Here is a 20057-nt window from a genome sequence, read left to right on the forward strand (position 1 = left end):
AGGGTCATTTGAATATGTTTCACAAAGGAGGATATATTGCCAGTGTTGGAGCTCAGTTCAAATAGGACCGTGAAGAAGGCACATAGTGCTGAAACATGTAGTCCCTTGCTGGAATGTTACCAATTGTTTGGAGTTCCTCACATATTTTTTATATGATTTGATGGATAAATAAAGAAGATTTTATAATTCTGGTGAACTTTCATCTTTTTGCTGGATCCCAATTCTCTTATATTCCTATTTGCTGGGGCATACTCCCTGCCTGGATCCGTGCAGACTATAAGGTGAACACCGACTATTGCATTAAGAGGAACTCCTTTATGGTGAGCTGGCTATATGTTTTTTACATTGTTTGAATATTGCCTCTGGGAGTATTAGCCGAGCACCCATAATCAAAGTATTGAACTTGAAATTTCATTACATATGACTGATCCCATTAGTAAAAAATCCTTTTTTGCTATGGAAGTGGATTACTGCAACACAAGACGCAATAAACTTGCCTTGATATTCAATGACAATGTCAATGGAGTGGATATAGCACCTTGGGGATTAAATTCCATCATGTACAATTTGGAACGTATTATGATGAAGGAACAGAAATTATGGTGGGACCACAATTCTCTCAGCTGCTACTGGGAGAGGAGGATGATCCCACGTGGTCTGAGATTAAAAAAAGTGGCCACAACAGCTTATAATGATGAGTTCCAGACCAGGTGGGAAAATGTCCTTAGTGAATGCTCTCTCAGTCTTATAAAATTAATCATTGAAGAAGAGGAGACTGAACTTAAAAAACTCAGTGATGAAATTAAGATTGTGAAAGATTCTCTGGAAATTTATCAAGGCAATGATTCTTACAAATTATTATATGAAAAAATGCAACAAAAATTAAATAAACTAGAGGATACCATCATTGAGACTAAAAAAAGAAAATATACACGAGATTTGGAGGATTACAACAATAAATGTGTATATAATTGGAGTAAGAATCCGTCATCAATATTAAAAAAACGGAAACCTTGGTTCAGCAAACATAAAGTGACTTTTCAAAAAACTCAAGAAAATATGGACACTACTTTTGGAGATACTTCAGATGATTATTCAGATTCATCAGTGGCTTGTGCATCTAATAAAGGTATGGAAAAAAGAAAAAAATCTTACCAAAGAAATTACAACAAAGAGGGAGCTAAACCAAAAAACGGATTAGAAGGAGAGGAGGAAGACGCCATAAGAGAACAGGCTTATCAGGACAAACTCCGGAAACAGAAGAAGTAACTGTACCAGTCTACAACCTTTCCAGTTATATACTTTCAGCACCGCAACTTTCACTTTTGTCAAAAGGACTTGGTTTTTCCCCGGCATGTAAATTCAATGTATATGATACAGTGATGGATGTCAATCGTCTAGCACGTAGTTTAACCTTAAAATGTCATTTTGGGGATAATATTGGTACTGACAATTTTTGTTCTGTAGAAAATAGGAATGTTGAAAGGTTACTTACATTTGAGGAACAGGTGGGTTTGTACAATTTGAGACAACTAGAATCTGAAAGCTCCAAAGAATACCAGGTTAATTTAAATGATTCTTTTCATGTAAAAAATACAAAATTTTACCCACTTAAATCTAGACCTCCGATGCTGGATGTTTTTCAAGAAGCGGTGGAAAGGGATTTGGTAGAATTAAATAACAGAGTGGAACTGACCCATCATAATCTGACATTTCATGAGCATAAAGCTCTTCAGGAATTGAGTAAGCATAAAGATCTAAAAATTGTCCAGTCGGATAAGGGTGGATCAATTACCATTCTGGATGTGGGTTTATATAAGAAACTTAATTTATCCGCATTGGGAAACCCCAGTGTGAACAGGGAATTAAATGAAAATCCCACTCTCCCTTTTAATAAGGAAATGAAAAAAATTTTGCAGGAAGGTGTATCTACAGGAGCTATTTCAGAGAAATTGAGTGAAGCTTTGTATTGTGATCATCCCATTATACCCATTTACCACTCACTCCCCAAGGTGCACAAAGAAATTTTTCCTCCCCCACTTAGACCTATCGTTTCAGGGATAGGATCTTTTAGTGAACGCCTTGGAGAGTGGGTGGACCATTATTTACAACCCCTTGTGGCTTTAACTCCTAGTCACTTGAGAGATGGCAAAGCAGCTATTAACATGGTAGAAAAAATAGAATGGGGGAATGATTTTCTGTGGCTTTCATGTGATGTTATTGGATTATATCCATCAATTCCACATTCTGTTGCATTGGAGAGCCTCAGATATTATCTATCTAAATACAGTGAGTATACAGTTGAAATTCAACATTTTTTATTGCTTGCAACTAATTTTTTGCTCACTCATAATTTCATTTTTGATGAGAAATATTATTTGCAGATACAGGGAGTGAGCATGGGGGCCAAATTCTCACCGTCTTTAGCAAATTTAACTATGTCAGTATGGGAGGAGAGGTATATTTTTCATTTTAACAATCCATTTAGACATAACATTTTTTGGTTGGGACGCTTCATTGATGATTTGGTTTTTGTGTGGAGGGGGAATAAGGATTTAGCATCTTCCTTTTTTTCATATTTAAATAAAAATAGTTTCAATCTCAAATTTACATGTCACATGAATGAGCTGTCAATTAACTTTCTTGATTTGACCTTGAAAATAGATTCTAATCAGAAAAAAGTGTTGGTAGAACCTTATCGCAAATCTACAGCTGTGAATAGTATATTGATGGCAAATTCATGTCACGCCAACCATGTAATTAGGAATATACCTACAGGTGAACTGATTCGAACAAAAAGAAATAGTACAGAAAAAGATACCTATATGAAAGAATCTGAATTTTTGGCAAAAAGATTAAAATCCAGGGGTTACCCAAACTGGTCTCTAAAAAGAGCGAGAGGCATAGTAGACAATTTAAATAGACAGGAATTGCTGGAATATAAAAATATCAAAGAACATAATGATTTGGGTATAGTTTTCAGCACTAAATTTAGTCCACAGTATCAAGAAATAGTCTCCATTATTAAAAAACATTTACCCATTTTAGAACAAAGTGGTGAACTGAAACAAATATTAAAAAAATATTCAATTAAATTTGTTGCGAGGAGGGAGAGCTCCTACTATAGGATCCATGTTGACGGCAAGTTTATTTACTGATCCAGACAAAAAATTGAAACAAAATTGGATGAAAAGTGTAGGCTGTTATGGTTGTGGTGCAAAAATTTGTAAGTGTTGCAAATATATTGTTAAAACGAAAACATTTTCTTCTATAAAAAATGGAAAAAACTTTGAGATTTTTTCTTTTATTAATTGTAATACAGAAAATGTAATATATCTTATTGATTGTAATATTTGCGGACTTCAATATGTGGGTTGCACCACTAATTCATTGAAACAGCGTATTCGAAAACATTTGTCGGATGCAGTTAATTTGCCTATTGCAGGAGCCTCTGCGGTTTCCAAACACTTTGCCAATGTGCATAAAGGAGATCTAAAAAGCTTTTCCTTTAGGGGAATAGAGGTGGTTACAAAACCACGTAGGGGTGGTGATCATAAAAGTAAAATCCTCTCTAGAGAAAGTAGGTGGATCTTTTTATTAGAGACTAGAGTTCCTGACGGATTGAACAGTAGAATGGACCTTATTGCACAATATTAAGCAAGCAAACATCAAAATATTTTTTTTATTTTTCTTGTGCCTACATTAGTTTCTAAAGATCATATCTTTATCTTAAACCTACTCCAATATGTTATTCTTTTGAGAGTCATATTTATGATGGTCTCTGATACTTAGATCGCGCCTACTACATGATGCATTTTTTTCATATATGTTTATATAAAAATTTCTTTATTTTTGCGGCAGTTATTCCATATCACTGTTGATTTGTTATTTAATGTTTATATCATTGGTCTATGTATAAAACATGTTCAATATATGTATTTTTCTAGCAATATTTTTGAACTGAGTTTCAACCATCTACTCAGGTGTTTTTAACTGGTTTGTTTCACTGCTTTTAATTAAGGGTAATTTGAATATGTTTCACAAAGGAGGATATATTGCCAGTGTTGGAGCTCAGTTCAAATAGGACCGTGAAGAAGGCACATAGTGCTGAAACATGTAGTCCCTTGCTGGAATGTTACCAATTGATTGGAGTTCCTCACATATTTTTCATATGATTTGATGGATAAATAAAGAAGAAGATTTTATAATTCTGGTGAACTTTCATCTTTTTGCTGGATCCCAATTCTCTTACATTCCTATTTGCTGGGGCATACTCCCTGCCTGGATCCGTGCAGAATATAAGGTGAACACCGACTATTGCATTAAGAGGAACTCCTTAATGGTGAGCTGGCTATATGTTTTTTACATTGTTTGAATATATATATATATATATATATATATATATATATATACTGTAGCAAAACCACACACAGACCAGCTGACCTCCGAGCTCTGGATGGTAAATACCTGTTTCCTCTGTGTTGCATGGACCCAGACTGGGAACAAGTCCAACAATGTAGAAATCAAGGCAGAAAAGTCCAGCAAGTGGAAACTTCAGGTGGTATAATAAAATCCAAGAATTTTTATTGCAGAAAATGTAAAAACTCCAGAGTTCAGTAAGAAGATGCAGACATAATGCTGAACAGACGACGCGATTCGGCGGTAACAACTGCCGCCTTCTTCACGGTCTCACACTGCTTCTGGAATACTCCAACATTCTTAAGTAGAAAAAACATTTCTTAACCTCATAATCAAGAAGTAGTAACAGGTGTGGATAACATCCTTCAATGTTAACTCTATAGCTTCCGGAAACAAGTAGAGAAAAAAAGCATCAGTGTGAACAGTACCTGCGCTGACAAAGTTATCTGACCAGGATAAAGAAATAATTAAAAACACACATTATTACATTAATACAACGGTGTTATATAATGAAAACATTATGACTGAGATATGATAGCACTACTTGGAAAAACATGAGATCAGAAATTATTTATAATGTATTGCTACATCCATTCTATTATTGAATCCAAGCGGTAACCTTGCATCTAAAAGAAACATCCATTTGCTTTCTGTTGCATGAATTTTTTTGTGATAATTCCCCCCTCTTTCTGGTTTTTTAACATGTTCAATGCCTATAAAAGAAAAACCCTTGACATCACCCCATGTATTTGTGAAAAATGTCGGGCAACTACAGAGGCTCCTGCTGGTGGCAAATTAACCGCATCACAAAGATGCTTTCTGATCCTTTTTTTAAAGTATTCATAGTGCAACCTACATACTGTTTGTTGCAAATTTCACAATTAATTAAATAGATAACATTGGCGGTATTACAATTAATATATGATAGAATATCAAAAGTCTTATTATCGTGCATAGACATAAATGTTTTAGATTTTTTGGCATGCTTGCAACATTTGCACACATTAGCTCCACACCCATAGAAACCTTTAGTTTTTAACCAGTGGGTATCCTGTGATTTAAGAGACAAGGGATCCCTGAAAAGGCTGGAAGATAGAAGTGAACTTAGGGCAGTTTCACACGTCCAGATAATTCCGGTACCGGAAAAACCAGTACCAGAGCTATCCATGTCTGTGTGACATCCATGTGTACCATCCGTATGCCCGTGTCCGTGTTTTTGAAAAATTATTTTCAATGTTAACCCTTTGACTTTTAAAAACGCACACGAACAGCATCCGTGTGCGGTACGTGTTTACACAGACCCATTGACTTGTATGGGTCCATGTTATCCGTGCTGTTGCACAAAAACGGACATGTCAGCGTATTTTGCACACGGACACACGGTCCGTGAAAACACGCTGACATCTGCATGGACACATTCATCAGAATGTGTCTACGTGTGTCAGTGTCTCCGGTACGTGAGAAAACTGTCACTACACGTACCGGAGACACTGACGTGTGAAACTGCCCTTAGAGTGGGGGCACGTTTAGCAACAAACAAAATAGATTCACTATCTACCAGTATTTTTAAGATTTTATCTTGACACAGAATGGGCAGATATTTCTTAATAATCGCAACAATATTATGATACTGGGGACTAAAAGATGTAGTAAAGGTAACTTTATTTGAACCATTACCAATATTATTGCATTTTGTCTTTTTATTTTTAGAGTACAACAAATGGGCTCTATCCATATTATCTACCAGTTTTTTTTTTTGCTCTTTCCAGATAATAACCGGGATAACCTCGTTCACTTTATCTGGTGCAGGCTAAGTCCGCTTCTTTTTTATAGATGGATTCTTGTGTGCTATTTCTTTTTAGCCGAATCAGTTCACCAAGAGGAATGTTTTTAATAGTATGTTTGGGATGATTGGAATTAGCCGTTAGAATACTGTTACAATACATATTTTTTCTGTATGGTGAAATATTAACCCCTTCACCCCCAAGGGTGGTTTGCACGTTCATGACCGGGCCAATTTTTACAATTCTGACCACTGTACCTTTATGAGGTCATAACTCTGGAACGCTTCCATGGATCCCGGTGATTCTGACATTGTTTTCTCGTGACATATTGTACTTCATGTTAGTGGTAAAATTTCATTCAAATAACTTGCGTTTATTTGTGAAAAATACGGAAATTTGGCAAAAATTTTGAAAATTTCGCAATTTTCCAACTTTGAATTTTTATGCCCTTAAATCACAGCGATATGGCACACAAAAAACTTGATAACTAACATTTCCCACATGTTTACTTTACATCAGCACAATTTTGGAACCAAAATTTTTTTTGTTAGGAAGTTATAAGGTTTAAAAGTTGACCAGCGATTTCTCATTTTTACAACACCATTTTATTTTTAGGACCACATCACATTTGAAGCCACTTTGAGGGGTCTATATGATAGAAAATACCCAAAAGTGACACCATTCTAAAAACTGCACCCCTTAAGGTGCTCAAAACCACATTCAAGAAGTTTATTAACCCTTTAGGTGCGTCACAGGAATTTTTTTGAATATTTAAAAAAAAAATGAACATCTAACTTTTTTTCACAAAAAAAATACTTCAGGTTCAATTTTTTTTATTTTACCAAGGGTAACAGGAGAAATTGGACTGCAAAAGTTATTGTGCAATTTGTCCTGAGTACGCTGATACCTGATTTGTGGGGGGGACGGGACGACTGTTTCGGCGCATGGCAGAGCTCAGAATGGAAGGAGCACCGTTAGACTTTTTCAATGCAAAATTGGCTGGAATTCAGATCAGACGCCATGTCACGTTTGGAGAGTCCCTGATGTACCTAAACAGTGGAAACCCCCTACAAGTGACCCCATTTTGGAAACTAGACCCCCCAAGGAACTTATCTAGATATGTGGTGAGAACTTTGAACCCCCAAGGGCTTCACAGAAGTTTATAACATAAAGCCGTACAATTAAAAAATCATATTTTTTCCACAAAAATGATCTTTTCACCCTCAATTCTTATTTTTCCAAGGGTAACAGCACCCTAAAAGTTATTGTGCAATTTGTCCTGAGTACGCTGATACCCCACATGTGGGGGTAAACCACTATTTGAGCGCATGGCAGAGCTTGGAAGGGAAGCAGCACCATTTGACGTTTTTGGCTGGAATTGAGATCGGACACCATGTCGCGATTGGAAAACCCCTGATGTACCTAAACAGTGGAAACCCCCCACAAATGACACCATTTTGGAAACTAGACCCCCTAAGGAACTTATCTAGATGTGTGGTGAGAACTTTGAACCCCCCAGTGCTTCACAGAAGTTTATAACGCCCGGGCGTGAAAATAAAAAATTTGTATTTTTTCCACAAACATGATCAATTAGTCCCCAATTTTTTTATTTTCCCAAGGGTAACAGGAGAAATTGAACCCCAAAAGTTGTTGTCCAGTTTGTCCTGAGTAAGCTGACACCCCATATGTGGGAGAAAACTACTGTATGGACACACGTCAGGGCTCGGAAGGGAAGTAGTGACGTTTTGGAATGCAGACATTGATGAAATGGTCTGTGGGTTTCATGTTGCCTTTGGAGAGCCCCTAATGTACCTAAACAGTGGAAACCCCCCACAAATGACCCCATTTTGAAAACTAGACCCCCTAAGGAACTTATCTAGATGTGAGGTGAGCACTTTGAACCCCCAAGGGCTTCACAGAAGTTTATAATGCCAGGGCATGAAAATAAAAAAATCATATTTTTTCCACAAACATGATCAATTAGTCCCCAATTTTTTTATTTTCCCAAGGGTAACAGGAGAAATTGAACCCCAAAAGTTGTTGTCCAATTTGTCCTGAGTACGCTGACACCCCATATGTGGGAGAAAACTACTGTATGGACACACGTCAGGGCTCGGAAGGGAAGTAGTGACGTTTTGGAATGCAGACTTTGATGGAATGGTCTGCGGGTGTCATGTTGCCTTTGGAGAGCCCCTAATGTACCTAAACAGTGGAAACACCCACAAATGACCCCATTTTGGAAACGAGAACCCCTAAGGAACTTATCTAGATGTGTGGTGAGCACTTTGAACCCCCAAGGGCTTCACAGAAGTTTAGAATGCCCGGGCATGAAAATAAAAAAATCATTTTTTTCCACAAAAATGATATTTTTGCCCCCAATTTTTTATTTTCCTAAGGGTAACAGGAGAAATTGGACCCCACAAATTGTTTTGCAATTTGTCCTGAGTAGGCTGATACCATACATGTGGGGATAAAACACTGTTTGGGCGCATGGCAGAGCTTGGAAGGGAAGGAGCACCATATGACTTTTTCAACTCAGAATTGGCTGGAATTGAGATCAGACGCCAAGTTGCATTTGGAGAGCCCCTGATGTGCCCAAACAGTGGAAACCCCCAATTCTAACTCCAACCCGAACCCCAACACACCCCTAACCCTAATCTCAGCCCTAACCCTAGCCCTAACCCTAATGGAAAAATGGAAATAAATACATTTTTTTAATTTTATTATTTTTCCCTAACTAAGGGGGTGATAACGGGGGGTTTGATTTACTATTTATGGCGGTTTTTATTTTTGGCAGCTGTCGCACGCTAAAAGACGCTTTTTATTGTAAAAATAGTTTTTGCATCACCACATATTGAGAGCTATAATTTTTCCGTATTTTGACCCACCGAGTCATGTGAGGTCTTATTTTTTGCGGGACGAGTTGACGTTTTTATCGGTACCATTTTCGGGCACGTGACATTTTTTGATCGCTTTTTATTCCGATTTTTGGGACGCAGAATGAACAAAAACCAGCGTTTCATGAATTTCTATTGGGGGAGTGCGTTTACACCGTTCCGTGTGCGGTAAAATTGATAAAGCCATTTTATTCTTCGGGTCAGTACGGTTACAGCGATACCTCATTTAGGTCTTTTTTTATGTTTTGTCGGTTTTATGCAATGAAAACTATTTTATATAAAAAATAATTATTTTTGCATCGCTTTATTCTGCGAGCTATAACTTTTTATTTTTTCGCTGATGATGCTGTGTGGTGGCTCGTTTTTTGCGGGACAAGATGACGTTTTCAGCGGTACCATGGATATTTATATGCGTCTTTTTGATCGCGCGTTATTACACTTTTTGTTTGGCGGTATGATAATAAATCATTATTTTTTGCTTCGTTTTTTATTTTTATCTTTTTAGGCTGGTTTCACATTAGCGCTTTTTAAGCGCACGCACGGCCGGGGGTAGCTCCGCCCCCGAGCCGGCTCTCTGCCCGGCGTGCCCGCCCCTTGCTTGTAGCGCCGCCTCCTAGCGCACAGCGGCGCCTGCGATCGGCGCACCCTATCTTTAGCATAGGGTGCGCAGATCGTGCGCAGGCCGTGCGCTAGTTGCGTTTTGACCTGCGCTGCGCACTTTTGACGGTGCGCCGAGCACGCCGAAATCCAAAAAGTTTGATTTTGGCGCGCACGGCGCACCGTCAAAAGTGCGCAGCGCAGGTCAAAGCGCAACTAGCGCACGGCCTGCGCACGATCTGCGCACCCTATGCTAAAGATAGGGTGCGCCGATCGCAGGCGCCGCTGTGCGCTAGGAGGCGGCGCTACAAGCAAGGGGCGGGCACGCCGGGCAGAGAGCCAGCTCGGGGGCGGAGCTACCCCCGGCCGTGCGTGCGCTTAAAAAGCGCTAATGTGAAACCAGCCTAAGGGGTTCGATAAAGGGGTTAACTAATGGGACAGTTTTATAGGGCGGGTCGTTACGGACGCAGAGATACCTAATATGTGTACTTTTATTGTTTTGTTTTTATTTTCAAAAAATGAATTTATTGGGGAATATTTTTTTTTTTTTTTACTAATTTATTTGGCGATTTTTTTTTTTTTTTTTTTTTTTTTTTTTTTTAAATTATTTTTACACTTTTTTTTTCTTTTTTTTTTACTTTATTACATAGTCCCAGGTGGGACATCACTGTCCTGTGACAGATCGCTGATCTGTCACATCACAGATCACTGTGACAGATCAGCGATCTGTCACAGGCACTGCTGCAGACTTCCTCATGCCTGCGCTTTGCAGGCACTGAGGAAGCCAGCTCCCTACAGGCCCCCGAAGGCCCCCGTCGCCATCTTGGATCCGGGGGCCTGTAGGGAAATAGCCCCCCGCAGCAGCGCTGCACTTTGCGCTGCCGTGGGGGGCTCAGGGAAGCACGGAGGGAGCCCCCTCCCTGCCGATGCTTCCCTTTAACTCCCAGTACACCGCGATCATGTTTGATCGCGGTGTGCAAGGGGTTAACGTGTCGGGGGCGGTCACACATTGTGCCGGGTGTCAGCTGTGATAATCAGCTGACACCCGGCCGCGATCAGCGGCGCTCACCACGTGGGCGCCGCTGATCGCGGTAGACGTACTATCCCGTCCATGGGCATAGGGGCCCGGGTCTCATGGACGGGATAGTACGTCGGATGTCAGGAAGGGGTTAATCTGATGTGTGATCAAATCACCTGTTAGAGTCAAGTCCAGAAAATTGGCCGAAAAATTATGTACTGAGCTGGTAAATTTAAGGTTGTAGTCATTGGTGTCTAGATAGTTTAAAAAATCACTAATAAAAGTATCTCCCAAAACATTTTTATCCCAAATAAACACCAAATCATCAATATATCTTCCTAGCCAAACAATACCATCTTTATAAGGGTTATCATCACAAAAAATGAAATTTTCCTCCCATGTAGCCATGACTATATTAGCAAGGGACGGGGAAAAGCGTGGTCCCATGCTCACGCCCTGTGTTTGTAAGAAAAATCTATTGTTAAATGAAAAATAGTTATATTCAAGGAGAAACTATTGCAGATGTAATAAAATTTTGAATGTTTATATCATATGAGCTATACCGATGTAATAGCACCTAATGCATCTCAGAGCTATATGATGTGGGGGGATAGAGGGATAAAGTCCCACCACATCACATAACAACCAAACATAACTCTTCTGCCACTGTATTCTCTCCAAGACTCCAACAACATCCCTGGAATCCCCAAGAAAACTAGGTGTCAATGGGACTAGAGGTTTCAAAAAATGATCCACCCATTCTCCAAGCCTTTCACTAAAGGAACCTATACCAGAGACTATAGGTCTCATAGGTGGAGGAAAAATTTCCTTATGAACCTTAGGAAGTGAGTGATAAACTGGAATAATGGGATTCTCTACATACAGATACTTCATAATTTTGTTTGTAATGGCACTCGTTCCTAGTACTTATATCCTCCAAATCCAAGTACTTGATATTTTAACAGTTTTACCGGTTATATGTCAACGGTGTCACAGCATTGGATATAATATTCACTATGGATAATCAACAGACTCTCCTAAATAAATTGGCAGCTATTTTTTCAGAGGACAATCAGGAAAGTCCCTCTTTAAATGATCCTGATTCTCAAATGGTGAAGCTGGAGCATTTGCTTACCAGAGAACAAAGATTATGGTGGGATCATAATTCATTAAATGGCTACTTGTAAAGAGCCATGATTCCTAGAGGCTTGAGATTTCCCACGCAGCTTTTGCCATAAAGTGAGACTAGGGACTTTTTTTTTTTTTTTTTTTACAGTGGAGGAGGAATACAGTGCGGAAGGATACCTACCTCCCGTCATTGGATTCCTGGAATGTTGCATGCATGTGGTATATATGTAGTATGTATGTTGCATGTAGTATATATGTGGCATATATGTAGTATGCATGTTGCATGCATGTAGTATATATGTGGTATATATGTATGTTGCATGCATGTAGTATATATGTATGTTGCATGCATGTAGTATATATGTAGTATGCATGTTGCATGCATGTAGTATATATGTGGTATATATGTATGTTGCATGCATGTAGTATATATGTGGCATATATGTAGTATGCATGTTGCATGCATGTAGTATATATGTGGCATATGTATGTTGCATGCATGTAGTATATATGTAGTATATATGTATGTTGCATGCATGTGGTATATATGTAGTATGCATGTTGCATATATGTGGTATATATGTAGTATGTTGTTGCATGTAGTATGTATGTTGCATGCATGTACTATATATGTAGTATGCATGTTGCATGTAGTGTATATAGTATATATGTATGTTGCATGCATGTAGTATATATGTAGTATGCATGTTGCATGCATGTAGTATATATGTAGTATGCATGTTGCATGCATGTAGTATATATGTAGCATGTATGTTGCATGCATGTAGTATATATGTGGTATATATGTAGTATGTATGTTGCATGCATGTAGTATATATGTAGTATGCATTTTGCATGTAGCATATATGTATATGTCGGAGCAGCCCTGCATTACAGCAAGAAGGGCTCCGAATCTCAGAGATATTTTAACTAAAAGTCACTACATGAGACCAACAATTGGGTTAGATAGGGGCATAATACTCAGGGGTTCATTTGCATGTGGTAATTGTACCATATGTCCCCACATGCATTCTACTAGGGATTATTTTGTGAACCCAAGAGATGGGACCAGACATAAGTTGATGTCGTACATTAATTGCAAAACTAATTGTGTGGTCTATGCCTTAATCTGTCCATGTCATCAGGTATACAGCGGTCAAACTTCCCAGGAGTTACGCCGTAGGATACAGAAACATTTCTCGACGATTAATCTGGCATGTACCGATCAAGCCAAGGGCAAGGCCTTGACATCTGTGGCAGCTCATTTCCTGACCCACCATGCTGGTAAGGTTGCTGATACTAGGGTGGTTGGATTGGAGAGAATATCACTGTCTAATAGGGGAGGCTCACCCAGGAAATTATTACTACAAGTGGAATCCAGGTGGATTTTCAACTTGGATTCACTGAGCCCGAATGGCTTAAATGAAGAGCTCCTGTTCACAGGATTCCTAGGTTGATTACTGATGATGTCCCCCTTTCCTTTCTCCCTAGGCTGTGCCCTTCTTGGATATGTCCATTAGTGGGAAGACGGTCACTTTGTCATCGTGTGGATGTCGCATCAAAGATATATTGCGTTTGGGCTTGTTATCCATATATGTATTAAGTAATTGAATAAAATTTGGGATTATTGATTAGATTTATCATGCCTTATTATACATGGATATATGGAATTTTGTATCGCCTTTTGGGGGATTCCTCTATTGGGTCAATGTCTTTGATCACTAGGGGTTCCCCTAGGGGATGCTATTGTTGTTCTTACTAGGCTGGTGATATATGACTGGGCTTTATTACCCTTGACGGATCATCTAGTATTTATTTTTTGACACAGTGTGGTTCGACAGATGTGTCCGCGTTTTTGGGCTCATGGGGACCATTATGTGGGGTATTGGGTTGATCTGTCGATTGTGGATGGGCCACTTTATAGTGGTCACAGCAAGGATGGAGTTCTATTGTCTCTGGTTGGCGCATTAACTCTAGTTGACTATTGTCTTTATTTTATTGTATTATTTTTTCTTCCTCTCATCTTCCTTGGGATATTATGTCATCTGGGATTCATTTATTATCTTTATAATAGTGTTATAATTGTCAAGTGGGGCATATATAACAATATTTCATCTCTATGGAATGGAGTGTGGTCCACTCTATATACATGGGTTTTCTTGCTAGCCCCTACTCCCTATACTGGAGTTGTTCATCATTATCTGGGGTCCAGATGGAATTCTAGATTTCCCCTTCCTCTCCTTTTTTTGTTTTTTGTTTTTTTTTATTTATTTAAATTTTTTTTCCATTTTCTGGGTCTTTGCCATGATTATTCCTGTATACCATGATCCATCCTATTCCTCTTAATCTATGTTGTGTGCCCCTTCCTTTATGTATCTGTATATGCTGTATTGTCTTATGTTTGTCCTTGTGTATTGCACGCCTGGGAGCTTTGCGCGTTTTTTGTGCTCCCTAGTATAATCTATGGGCATATGTCCTCAAAGCGCTGCGTATTGACTGACTTGCAGCACACTAACTGCATGTATGTCGGTCCTGCGTTCCATGGGAGAATCCTATGCGTCCCACTGGTCGCAGGCGCAGTGGAGTTCTGGTTTCATTTACCAGCTACATGTGGATCACAAAGTGCATGCGCGGCGGCCATGTTTTTTCATGAGACCGGGACGCCGGTCTCTGAGAAGGGTCTTCCGGATGGAGGGGGCTCTACCACGGCGCATAAATACATTCACCTGGTCTCAGTAAGGTATTTAAGCAATCCGGACCCCAACCAACTCACTTCCCCTGACGAAGCCGCGCGGGTTGTGGCGATACGCGTGGGGTATGGTCCTGGGTTGAGCACCCACTTGTTGTTTTATTTCATCACAGCTTTACCGCCAGTTGTGCTTGGTGTGGCATCTGGAATACTGGGTGGTGGATTCTGGCCTTCCTGTTCTGAGGCCTATTGTGGCCCATATGCCTTGAATAGAGAATACATATGACTATGTGGAGTGCATTATTGTCAGTTACTCGATTATATTAGGGCCTGGTGGTCCCCATGAGCCTTGCCTTAGGGTGGTTGCTGAGATATTCTCTCATTGGTTGGACTGCATATGGATTACTATATTAGTTATATATGTCATACATGTTCAACCATTATATTATATTATTGTGGGTTGCCTATCATGTTTTTAGCATATTTTTAATATCTCTTTTGCATCAATAAATATTTTCTATCTTATTGAGTTTAGTGTGCGCTTTTTGCAGTGGTGCTTTTTCTTTCCTCCATCGGACGATGCCTGCACAACCCCCCGGACAGTCGGCACAGCCCCCCGGCAGGCCGGCACAGACCCCCGGCAGTCCGCACAGACCCCCGGACAGTCGGCACTGCCCCCCGGCAGGCCGGTACAGACCCCCGGGCAGTCGGCACAGACCCCCGGTAGGCCCATACACACCCCCAAGAGGCTGTACAAGGACAGAAAAGGGTTTTTGTTATTCCGATACCGAAAGTCCCATAGACTTGAATGGGACTTCCGGTATCGGAATCGGCGATACCCGATACTTTTTTCGTATTGGGCCGATACCATCCGATCCGATATTTTAGGGTATCGGATGGTATCGCTCAACACTAGTGACTAGTGTTGAGCGATACCATCCGATATTGAGAAATATTGGATTGGATCGGACCGATACCCAAAAAGTATCGGGTATCGCCTATTCCGATACCGGAAACCCCATTCAAGTCAATGAGACGGAAATATCGGAATAAAAAAAACCCTTTCTTTACTTGTACATCCAGTTCGGGAGGGGGGAAAAGTGTGGGCGGTGCGTGGGCGGACACTGTGCGTGTCTGTGTGTGCGGGTGGGGTCTGTACGGGCCTGCCGGGGGTCTGTGCGGGCTGCTGGGGGTCTGTGCGTGTGTGCAGGCATCGTCCGATGGGACTACAAGTCCCATCGGGCTATGCCTGCTACAATGACAGTGATTGACACATTGGCCAATGATGGGACAGTAGTAGTCCCATCATCCGGCTAATGTGTTGAATGTAAAAAAAAAAAAAAAAAAAAAAAGGGATACATACTACATTCATACAACATACATACATACTTCATATATACTACATTCATACAACATACATACATACTAGATACATACTACATTCATACAACATACATAAATACTACATACATACTTCATATATACTACATTCATACAACATACATAAATACTACATACATACTTCATATATACTACATTCATACAACATACATAAATACTACATACATACTACATATATACAACATACATACTACATACATACTTCATATATACTACATTCATACAACATACATAAATACTACGATACATACTACATATATACTACATTCATACAACATACATACTACATATATACTACATTCATACAACATACATACTACATATATACTACATTCATACAACATACATACTACATACATACTTCATATATACTACATTCATACAACATACATAAATACTACATACATACTTCATATATACTACATTCATACAACATACATAAATACTACATACATACTACATATATACTACATTCATACAACATACATACATCATATATACTACATTCATACAACATACATAAATACTACATACATACTTCATATATACTACATTCATACTACATACATACATACTTCATATATACTACATTCATACAACATATATACTACATACATACTACATACATACTACATATATACTACATTCATACTACATACATACATCATATATACTACATTCATACAACATACATACATACTACATACATACTTCATATATACTACATTCATACAACATACATACTACATACATACTTCATATATATTACATTCATACAACATACTGTGAGGTAGCGCTGTCATTTACTTAGGGGATTGTCGCTTGCAGCGAACAAAAACAGATCCAGCACGGGTCTTCATAAGCCATAACACAGTCCATGCGGTTTATTAAACACCATAAACCATCACAGAGGCAACATAACTTCATAACAACTGCATAGCATCCATAGAGTTTCACTCTGTAATCCTTATATCACATAGGTTATGAAAATGTCCAGCATACAGGCCCTTCAGCCTCAGTATTGTCTCACCCCGTCAGGGTTCTTTCACGGCTGCTTCATTCACGCTGCAGACATCCATATCCCTCCAGGGAACTCTCAGGCTCTGGCAGCTATTACACAGCGACCACACGTGCTGTTAGGAAGACAGACGTCTCTTTGCACAAGACCTTCCAAACTGGATCAATCAGGTCCCAGCATTCACCCCATGTGACCCACTCTGGCCACATTATATGGTCCATATCCACGCCCACCGGGTCACGTGTCTATGACCTCATCACAGGTCCTTCAGGCATTCACATAGCCTTTTACAACAGGCGTTTTCAGACACACCCCTGGGTGGGTTTGTTGGTAACTGGCCCGCCCAACTCCCAAGTTACCTAGAGACTTCTCCCTTATACCTTGAAATAACACCTCAGCAATACCATTGCTGATCAATACGCATAACTAAGTCTCCATCTCAAAGCCACCCCCTTTGAAATACACAACCATCCTTCAGGATTCTGCCACTCATCCTCTCCCTTGGAACCTCAACACAGTGCCCCCTAGCGGACATAGTGGTTACTACACCACAATACATACTACATACATACTTCATATATAATACATTCATACAACACACATACATACTACATACATACTTCATATATACTACATTCATACAACATACATACATACTACATATATACTACATTTATACAACATACATACTACATACAAACATAAAACATGCTACAGACATACACGTACAACATACATACTACATACAATACATTCATACAATACATACATATAGACATACAGTACATACATAGAGTACATACTCACCATCACTTGTCACTTTGATCCCCGAAGCCAGTGTCATCTTTAAAAAATATTAAAATAAAAAAAGATGTACTCCCTGATCCGCAGAAATCCACGAGTGTCCCACGACGATCTCCCGTGGAGAACAGCAGCATCAGCTGATGCCACCGCTCTCTAGGGGCCCCAGGAATACAATGACGGGAGATAGGTATCCTTCCGCACAGTATTCCTCCGTCACTGTAAAAAAAAATAGTCCCTAGTCTCACTTTTGGCATTGCTGTGTGAGAAAGTTCCCACGCAGCTTTTTCCATAAAGTGAGACCAGTGAACTATAGTAACCTCTCAGTGATGCAGTGCAGGAGATCGTCGTGGGACACTCATCGAAATCTGCGGATCAGGGAATATATCGCTTGTTTGTTATTTTAATATTTTTTAAAGATGACACTGGCTTCGGGGATCAAAGTGATAAGTGATGGTGAGTATGTACTCTATGTTATATGTACTGTATGTCTATATGTATGCATTGTATGAATGTATGAATGTATGTTGTATGAATGTAGTATATATGTAGTATGTATGTATGTTGTATGAATGTAGTATGTATGTTGTATGAATGTAGTATGTATGTTGTATGAATGTAGTATAAATGTTGTATGTATGTATGTATGTTGTATGAATGTAGTATATATGTAGTATGTATGTATGTATGTTGTATGAATGTAGTATATATGTAAATCTCTGTCCCTGCCCTGAAAAATAAAAACATCAAACAGGGCCGGAGCTCAGGAGGAATACTGATCTGGCATAAAGAGGAGCTCCACCAGTACATCAAACCGGTGAAGAGAGGAGGCAGCCACATATGGATCAGGATCAGCAGCTCCATCCTCACCTCTCAGTCTGATGTCTATCTCTGCGCCACCTATATATCACCGCCAGAGTCACCCTACTTCAATCCAGACTGCTTCGAGATCTTACAAAGAGAAGCCGCCCACTATCAGGGCCTGGGCAAAGTTCTCATCTTTGGAGACCTCAATGCAAGAACAGGGAGAGAAAACGACTTCCTGGCCACGGATGGGAACATCTACATATTTGGAGCAGAGAATAACGGCCAAGACTCAGTAGTCACAGAGAGAAACAGCTATGACAGTACAGTCAACAAAAGTGGTAAAAAGCTCCTGAACGTATGCAGAAGTTTAGGACTTCATATTCTTAACGGACGAACCAAAGGAGACTCCTTAGGGAGGTGCACACTAAACTCCCATGTAGGGAGGAGTGTTGTAGATTATGCCATTACAGATATGAACCTGGCAAATATCAGCGCCTTCATAGTCTCCCCACAAACGCACCTGTCAGACCACAACCAACTTCTTCTGTACCTGAAATCTACAGAGAAACCATCCACTCAAAAGCCACAGCAGAGCGGCCTCTTCACCCGGCCTCCATCCTATAAATGGCACAAAACGTCGGCATTAAAGTATAAAGAGGTTCCCAGCAGACCTGAAATACAGCGGATGCTCCACCACTTCTACAACTACGAGTACCAGCCTAACCCAAAGGGAGTGAGTCAAGCTGCAAAAGACCTCAACAATATATTCTATGCAATGGCCAGACTGTCCGACCTTAAAAAAGTCAACTACAAGAGACCAAAAGAAAAACAGATCAATGGATGGTTTGACAGAGAATGTAAAGCTGTACGGAAGACCCTGAAAACAGCCTCAAACAAGAAACACAGAGACCCCAACCACCCGGGTCTGAGGGAAGCCTATGAAACCATACAAAGGCAGTACAAAACCATCCTCAGGAGGAGGAAGCAGAGTTACATCACCAAACTTAACCAACTCCAAGACGCCCTCCAAGACAACTCCTTCTGGGAACTATGGAACCACATGGGCACAAAAGACAAGAAAAACAACATCCATATCCAAAATGGCAACATCTGGCTCCAGTACTTCAGAGACCTCTATAAAGACATTCCAAAGGAAGAACTAAGCCAAGAACAGGAAAACATAATGGCAAAACTAAAAGCAATGGAACAAAAAGTAAAAAATTTCCAAAACCCCGTGGATCCACCTATTACATTACAGGAAGTAGCAGAGAGAATCTCTTCCATAAGATGTAGAAAAGCCGGTGGCCTGGATGGAATCCTACCAGAAATGCTGAAGTACAGCCCACCAGAAATACAGGCCGCAATGGTTAAACTCTTCAATATTGTGCTAAGTGCCGGCTACTTCCCTCGTACCTGGAATCAAGGCCTCATCACACCCATCCGCAAGAATGGGGACAGGTATGACCCAGCCAACTACAGAGGAATATGTGTCAGCAGC

General features: G+C 39.8%; 1 protein-coding gene across 1 annotated transcript in view; it reads left to right on the top strand.

Annotated features, from left to right (window-relative positions):
* Nucleotides 1-3696: 3696 nt before the first annotated feature.
* The window catches only part of LOC141053154 (MORN repeat-containing protein 3-like), a 68003-nt gene continuing 51642 nt past the window's right edge, over nucleotides 3697-20057 (top strand). The window contains exon 1 of the mRNA XM_073550511.1: nucleotides 3697-4342. The gene's annotated coding sequence lies outside the window, so the exon portion shown is untranslated. The remainder of the gene's footprint in view (nucleotides 4343-20057) is intronic.

Source organism: Dendrobates tinctorius, unplaced genomic scaffold (genome assembly GCF_039654945.1).
Source record: "Dendrobates tinctorius isolate UK_male_01 unplaced genomic scaffold, ASM3965494v1 ptg000165l, whole genome shotgun sequence".
In the NCBI taxonomy this organism is placed as follows: Eukaryota; Metazoa; Chordata; class Amphibia; order Anura; family Dendrobatidae; genus Dendrobates; species Dendrobates tinctorius.